We start from the raw sequence: 8,019 nt of genomic DNA, 5'->3' as shown, positions 1-8,019 counted from the left end.
ATAGTCCCTGAATAATCTTTTCTACCTAAAAGGACTCCAAGAATCACAGACACCCACATTCAATTTTGGGTGCAGCAGGCAGAGGCCAGACCAGCTCATCACCGCTGACCCTTTCAGAGCCTCAGTGGGTAAAATGAGTGCGTCCTCATAATGAGAGCTGCTATATTTGGGATCCTCTCCTTGCTCCTCCATTCATGATCTTACTTTCCTTTCAGTCCTAAAGATTCAAACACGTGGTGTCAGTGTTGCTCTAAAGCACAGACTGATTCCCAGGGTCAGGCTCTAAATTGTTTAACTAAATCCATTGACAAATCACCCAGAAAAGCTTTTAATATGTTTGCTGGCTTAACCATAGAAGCAAAGCAAATTGTTCTTGAGATCTTCAAAGCAGGCGTGCAGGTTTCACCAGTTCTTCCGCTTGCCCTGGGCAGGTCTGCAAGTCTGCTGGAACCTGGCACACAGCGGCCCTCCTGCCCAGCCACCCAGTTCCTGAGCTTCCTCTCCATGCAAGAGTCCACTTGTAAAACAAACAACAGGCTTGGAATTGTTCCTCCCCTTCACCACCAGTAAGTATTTCACGCAGGTAGAAAAGCCGGAGGAGGAAAAGGTATTGAAACACAGTAGAAAAAAAAAAAAGAACGAATGGAAATAATGAGTTGAACTCAGAGGCTCCCAGCTTCAGGAATCACGTCTGACACTTGGCATTTGGCTCCTGCAGCAGAAACGCATCTTCCTTGTTTCTCTCCATTCAGTTCTTCCACTTCTGGATCCTCAAACTCATGCCGGGATTCGAACGCGTTGGGTGGTTGGTTTCGTTGCTTATTTTAATTTTTTAAACTTTTTAACTTATTTAAATTTTTAATTTTAATTTTTTTAAACCATAACCTCCTTGTGCTTAGAAGCCTGATCATTTTTCAGCTGTATTTACAGATCTCGCCCTCTCCCCAGCCTCTCGTCTTTCTGATCTCCTACCCTCCACCGCATGGGAGGGCACAGATTCCCTTGGGCCCCAGCCCTGCTGCAGCAGGTGGTTAGACAAAACCACATTGTCCTTTACAAACGCAGAAATCAAGCTCGCTGTCTCTCTCCCCCCTTTACCCACCCACCCCCTTTTTCTGTTCTCTCTCCTTCTCTCTATTCCTTTTCCGTAATGTCAAATCTATTCCACTAAGGGGTTGCTCTTTGACTAATTCCGCCACTTAATTTTCTAACATTCATTCTTGACTTTCAAGGAGGAAACTTCCATTTTGAGTGACATTTCTCGTGACTGAATGAATGTGGACCCGTTTCTCAATATGTCAGAGGAGAGGGTATTCACAACCTAGCCTTGCTCAGGAGGTGGAGCGGGGCTTTTTACTCCATGGAGGAATGAAGAGTTGAGCCTGGAGTGCACACCACTGTCCAGCAAACCAGAAGGCCTCTGCAGTCTGCACGTTCCGCTCTCTGGTCTGGAAAGATCTCCCAGCAGGTGGAGGCCGTTGTCCTTTGCCTGACCCGGTCCCTGCTCAAGCAGTTAGAGGGCAAGGCCCAGACCTCCTGCAGACTCCAGACTATCAGTCCCTGGGATCAGACCCTGGGCACAGCTGGGCCTACTCCAGAAGGGTGTGGAAGGAGGAGAGGCGCAGATGGGATTTGTCAAAGGCAGCAACACCCTTAGCACTTTGCCTCCATCCTTGATCCAGCCATCCGGCCCGGCTTTCTTCTCAATTTCTTTGGCCCTCAGTTTTCTGTTGTCTCTGCACAATGGTGACTTTAGTCACCAACATTGCTGACTTCGGTATTACTGAACCTTGAGCCTTTGGGCCAGCATGCTCTGCTTTTGGAATCTGCCATCTCTGCCCTGGACCCTGGAGTTGACAGGTGTTTGATGAGGTGCACTCTGTCGCATAATCTGCTTTTTTCTCTTGATCATTATTCTGAACATTTCCTCTCAGTTGTTTACTGGACTTCGAAATATTTTTCTGATGGTTGTGTTGTAATCTATCGAGATCTCCCATAATATATTTAACTAAATACTTTGTAGTTGGACAATTAAGCTATTTCCAAATTTTCACTATACCAAATAATGCCTTGGTAAGTATTAGTGTAGTGAAATCTTCACAGTTACTTTTTAAAACATTTTAAAATTATACATACTGTAAACGAACATGTGTTCTTGATAAAAACTTACTGAAAACAGGTAAGACGAAAGTCCTCGTTAACCAGCTTCAATCGAGTTGTTACAGCCATCATAGAGACACCCACTATTATTGGTTAATGTGTACCCTTTTTTGAAACATACGTACGTGTATTTTCAGATACCTAAGTGAGATATAGATAGATAGATATGCTGAATCGTTTTCATTTGTGACACCGAGTGGTGCACAGATGTTAACATGCTGTACATTCACTTGGCAGTATGTCTTGGAGACATTTCCATGTCAACACACGAAGATCTGCAACTGCTGTGTGGGATTCCATAATAAGGATAAGCCGACGTTTATTGAGCTATTTTCTTATCCCTGGATATTTGGGTCGTATTTAGCTTTTGCTGAGACAGACAATGCTGCATTCAATCTTCACCTTGTGCACGTGTGCAAATGTCTCTCTGGGGAGATTCAGAATGTTAGGTCGTAGAGGAAAAACATTTTGCCCACCAAAGTAGCTGCAAAATAACGCTGTCACCCGAGAGCGGCTGAGGGCACGTATGCCACCACAGCCTCGCCCACGCTTTATATGATCAAACTTTTGATTTTTGCCACTTTGATTAAAAATGGAACTTTGTGTTTTATTTGCATGTTTTTGATTTCTAATGAGGTTAAGCATCTTTTCAGGTATATTGGTCATACATCCTTTTTTCCTTTTGTTGTTGTTTTTTAATTTTTTTCTGAGACAGAGTCTCGCACTATCACCCAGACTGGAGCGCAGTGGCACAGTCTCAGCTCACTGCAACCTCCTTCTTCCAGGTTCAAGCAATTCTCTTGCCTCAGCCTCCTGAGTAACTGGGGTTACAGGCATGTACCACCACACCCGGATAATTTTTGTATTTTTACTAGAGACGGGGTTTTGCCATGTTAGCCAGACTGATCTCGAACTCCTGACCTCAGGTGACCTGCAAGCCTCCCAAAGTGCTGGGATTACAGGCGTGAGCCACTGCACCCAGCCTGGTCATACATTCTTAATCACCGCAGATTACATGCCTGAAAGTTGGGTTGCTGGGTCAAAGGACATGCAGTATATACACAGTAGTCTCCCCTCACCTGCCGTAGGTACATTCCAAGCTCTCCAATGGATGCTGAAACCACGTAGTTCAGAACCTTCTAGATACTGTCTTTTCCTATGCATATGTACTTATGATCAAGTTTAAGGTATAAATTAGGCGCAGTAGGAGATTACCAACAATAACTAATAATAAAACAGAACAGTTATAGCAATATGCTCTAATAAAAGTTATGTGAATATGGGCGTGCTCTGTCTCTCTCTGTCAAAGTACCTTATTGTGTGTAATATTTTTGGACCATAGTTGAACACAGTTATAATATTTTGGACAACATGGTTTCAGGTAACGGAAAAGCAAAACTGCGAAGAAGGGAGAACTACTGTATGTTTTTTACTCCGTGTGTGTGTGCGTGTGTGTGTGTGTGTGTGTGTGTGTGTGCCTACCTAGCTCTACCTATCTTATCTAACTATCTAATCTATTGCTTTTAAGGTGGTATTTTTTCCAAGATGTCTTTCCGTAATAATTAAACCAATTTATACTCTCACTACAGCATATGTAAATGTTTTCTTATACTGTATACAGAAGAGTTTTACTTTTGTTTTTTCTAGGGCAGATAAACAAATATAACATCTTATTGATTTTACATTTCTTTCATTAAGAATAAGACTGGCTACTTTCATATCCTTTTTGGCAGTTCATTTTTTTTCTTTTGATTAACAGCTTATTTTTTATTTCTCCTAATTCTGTGTGTGGTTGTTCACGTTTATTTTTGTTCTTGCCAATCTAAAAACTCTCACACGGGTTAAGAATGTCAGCCTACATCTGAGTGTCAATAAGGTGCAGATAGTTCAGGGAATAATGCCTCACAGTGTCGTGACATGCTGACACAGTGTAATGACGTGCTGCCACAGCGTCGTGACGTGCTGCCACAGCGTCGTGATGTGCTGCCACAGCGTCGTGACGTGCTGCCACAGTGTAATGATGTGCTGCCACAGCATCATGACGTGGTGCCACAGTATAGTGACGTGCTGCCACAGCGTTGTGACGTGCTGCCACAGCGTCGTGACGTGCTGCCACAGCGTAATGACGTGCTGCCACAGCGTAATGACGTGCTGCCACAGCGTCGTGATGTGCTGCCACAGTATAGTGACGTGCTGACACAGTGTAGTGACGTGCTGACACAGTGTAGTGACGTGCTGACACAGTGTAGTGACATGCTGCCACAGAAGAGGCCCCCAGGAAAATCCACTTTGGGAACCCCTTAAGCAAATATAACTTTATGGGAAGATTGTCCTTCTTTGGTCTCTGATATGGTTTGGATCTGTGTCTCCACCCAGATTCATTTGAATTGCAATTCCCAGTGTAGCAGATGGGGCCTGGTGGGAGATGATTGGATCATGGGGCAGTTTCTCATGCTTTACCACCAACCCCGTTGGAGCTATCGTCCTGATAGTGAGTTCTCACATGATATGGTTATTTAAAAGTCTGTGGCACCTCTCTGCTCCCTTGGTCCTGCTCCTGCCGTGGAAGACACCTGCTCCCACTTTGCCTTCCACCATGATTGTGAGTTTCCTAAGGCCTCCCCCAGAAGCAGAAGCTGCTATGCTTCCTGTACAGCCTGCAGAATCATGAGCCAATCAAACCTGTTTTAAAGTAAATTCCTCAGTCTCAGGCATTTCTTTCTTTATAGCAATGCAAGAATGGACTAACACAGTCTGCATGCTGACACCTTGCTTGTAAAGCTGGCTGATGCGGCATTGCAGTGAAGTGGTAGATTTTGAATGTCTGAGTGTGATTAGACTCTAGCTGTGTGTTGTTGAATCATTGGTAGGTGAATTATGCCATCACAGGCCAGAATGTCCGGCCAGCCTCCATAGCAGGACCATCCCAGCTTATAGGAAATGGAAAGGCTCAGAGACTCCAGAGAGGCCCAGCACTGCCCCTGCCATCCACCAGGTGGAATCAGGGCAGTGCACCTCCCACAGTGTGTGTGTGTGTGTGTGTGTGTGTGTGTGTGTGTGTGTGTGTGTGTGTATGTGTGTGTGTGTGTGTGGAGGGGAGGGGTGTTGCAGTTGGTCACAGCTGCCCTTTACCTTCTCTTTTGGTCAAGGGTTCTCCCTTTCTCCTTGTTAGAGAAAGTTTGCCTTGGTTTTGCCAGTTTCCTGAAAGTCTGCATTTTCTGGGTGTAAGCTCACTCACTGAGAAGAAGAGAGCCTATCCTTTCACCTCTAGAACAAGAAAGCTAGTGGGTAATAAAATACACATAATGAAAATGGTATGTGCCCTAAACTTCAGGTGAACCAGCAAGAGCGTTTTACAGCACACACTCTGACCTAGAATCATTCACACGGGTCCAAATCCCAGCTTCACTCTCATTGCTGGACATCGGGCTTGATGTTCCAAATTTTAGCTCTTCTCATCTGTAAAACGGCAATTATATTAGTACCTATGTTTAAGGCAGTTGTGAGCATTCACTGAATTTTGGTCCACCTGTGGATGCTGGCACAGCAGGCATTTTATGCATAATGTCTCTAATCATTTTTTCTCCATCTCAGAATAGAGACAGATCTCTGCGGGTGGAGGACCCTTACCAAAGTAGTTGGAGGGGATGCCTTAGGTCACACGACTTTCTTCTAAAAGACTCTGGTTATATAGGAGTCCTATATGGCTAAAAGGACTTCTCTTGTTTGTCCTGGATGTGACATCAAGTTTAAAAAAAATCTCACTCCCGTTCAGGAGCCTGGCAACCATGCATTACCCAACAATGGTTACCATGGCTGCAAGGAGGAAGCAGACAGCAAGCCCACAGAAGTGTGTATTGAAGAAAGGGAAGTCAATAGCTCCTGGAGTTAACAAGTGACTGTTATTTACGGAAGGAATGGTATTTGCAGATGGGAATGACTGCAAAATGCATAGAAGGACACAGCCATGCCCTTTCCACGGAAGTCACAGAACACACCTCGACACACTGAGAAGACGTCCACGACAGGGAAAGATGACGAAGGTCTCCTTTCTTCCACATTGTAGGAGATTTTCTGCCATAAAGTCATTATATTCTATAGTTGTTTACGTCCTCGGCATTTGGAGATAGCTTTTCTGGTGAAGTGAAGACTGGCTCAGATTGTTTGATTAACTGCAAGAATTGTGGCAATGGGAGGAAGAATTCATGAAGGATGCCTCCCTTACCTGTATAGAGTTGTTTTCATTGATAAATGGTTGTGATCCGTAAAATTGCAGATATCGACATTTATTTAAGGAGAATGAGCTGTATTTGGGCAGATTTGGCTTTGAATTCTGTCTCTACCTCTTAGAGACTATGTGACAATTGTTACTTAATGTCTGAGTCTCAAATTTCTCGTCCTGTAAACTGAACATAACACTTACACTGAATGTCATGCTTACATTACAGGATGTCCATGTTCTTCTAATCGTGCCTTTCTAGTTTCTGTATTCTCTGATGTTTTGACTTCTGGGGTCTTGCTGATCCTGGAGAGACTCCCCCTCCCAGGGCTGGTCAGTTCCTAGTAGTAGTAAGTATGCCTTTTGTATGCAAGCCACCAATCCAAAGCCCATTCCCCCAGCGACCCCCTTTATCTAGCTCTCACTTGCAGAGCCACTATCCCCCTGCCCTAATCACCCCAGGGACAGATATTAAACAACTAGAAATAGCCACGATGCCCTAGACCCCGGTGAAATTACTTAAAATGGATAGTACTACACCTGCTTGCCTGCCCTACATTTCCCCCTCACAATCCATAATAAAGTCTCTTGCCCACATTTTCTTCTCATTCCCTCTGCCTCCCAACTCATCCTGGCGCTTCCCCACGTGGCCCTGCTTGGCATGGTGTGACCTCCGCTTTTGAACTGTGAGTACACACTCTCTACATAATGGCAGTCATCTCTTGACCCATTTCCCTCACCATACCCGAATAATAATAAAACCTACTGTCTCAGCCTATTTGGGCTGCTATAACAAAATACTATAGACTGAGTGGCTTAAACAATAAGTATTTATTTCTCACACTTCTGGAGGCAGGGGAGTTCATAGTCAAGGCACTGAAGGACTCAGTGTCCGCTGAGAACCTGTTTTCTGGCTCATGGGCAACCAGCTTTTCTCTGTGGCTGAAAGAAGCCAAAGCACTCTCTAAGGTCTCTTTTATAATAGCACTAATCCATTCACAGGGCCTCCATCCTCGTGATGTAGGTGGAACCCTGGTGAATAACCTCACCTCTGAACGCCATCACATTGGGGGTTAGGACTGTGATACATACTCTTGGAGGAGACACACACATTCAATCCACAACACTCATGATGTAAAAACACATGCCTCAATCTCTGGAACCTGTGAATATTACCCTGTATGGCAAAAGAGACTTCACAGGTGTGAAGAAAACATGAATCTTGAGATGGGAGATTATCTTGGGTTAGCCAGGTGGGCCTGGTGTGATCACGAGGATCCTTAGAAGGGGGAGGCAGGAGATCAGCATGAGTAGCAGAGGAGGGTGAGGCCACAAGCCAAGGAATGCTGATGGCTTCTAGAAGCTGGAAGAGGCGGGGAATGAATTCTCCCCTGGAACCTTCGGAAGGAATCAACACTGCCAACACCTTAATAGTAGTCCTGTAAGGCCTATTTCTGGCACTCTGACCTCCAGAACTGTGATAATAAATGTGTGTTGTTTTGAGCCACTAAATGTGTGATCATCTCTTACAGTAACAATAGGGAACTAATATAAGTTTCAACAAATTATGATTATTTTCACTATCAAGTACAATAATATTCAGAATGTGGAAACACTTTTGAAAAGTTAGTGTCATGTGA

The sequence above is a fragment of the Macaca nemestrina genome, chromosome 3, assembly GCF_043159975.1.
Source record: "Macaca nemestrina isolate mMacNem1 chromosome 3, mMacNem.hap1, whole genome shotgun sequence".
Lineage (NCBI taxonomy): Eukaryota > Metazoa > Chordata > Mammalia > Primates > Cercopithecidae > Macaca > Macaca nemestrina.
The sequence above is the reverse complement of the archived record's forward strand: the minus strand, read 5'-3'. Positions refer to the sequence as shown.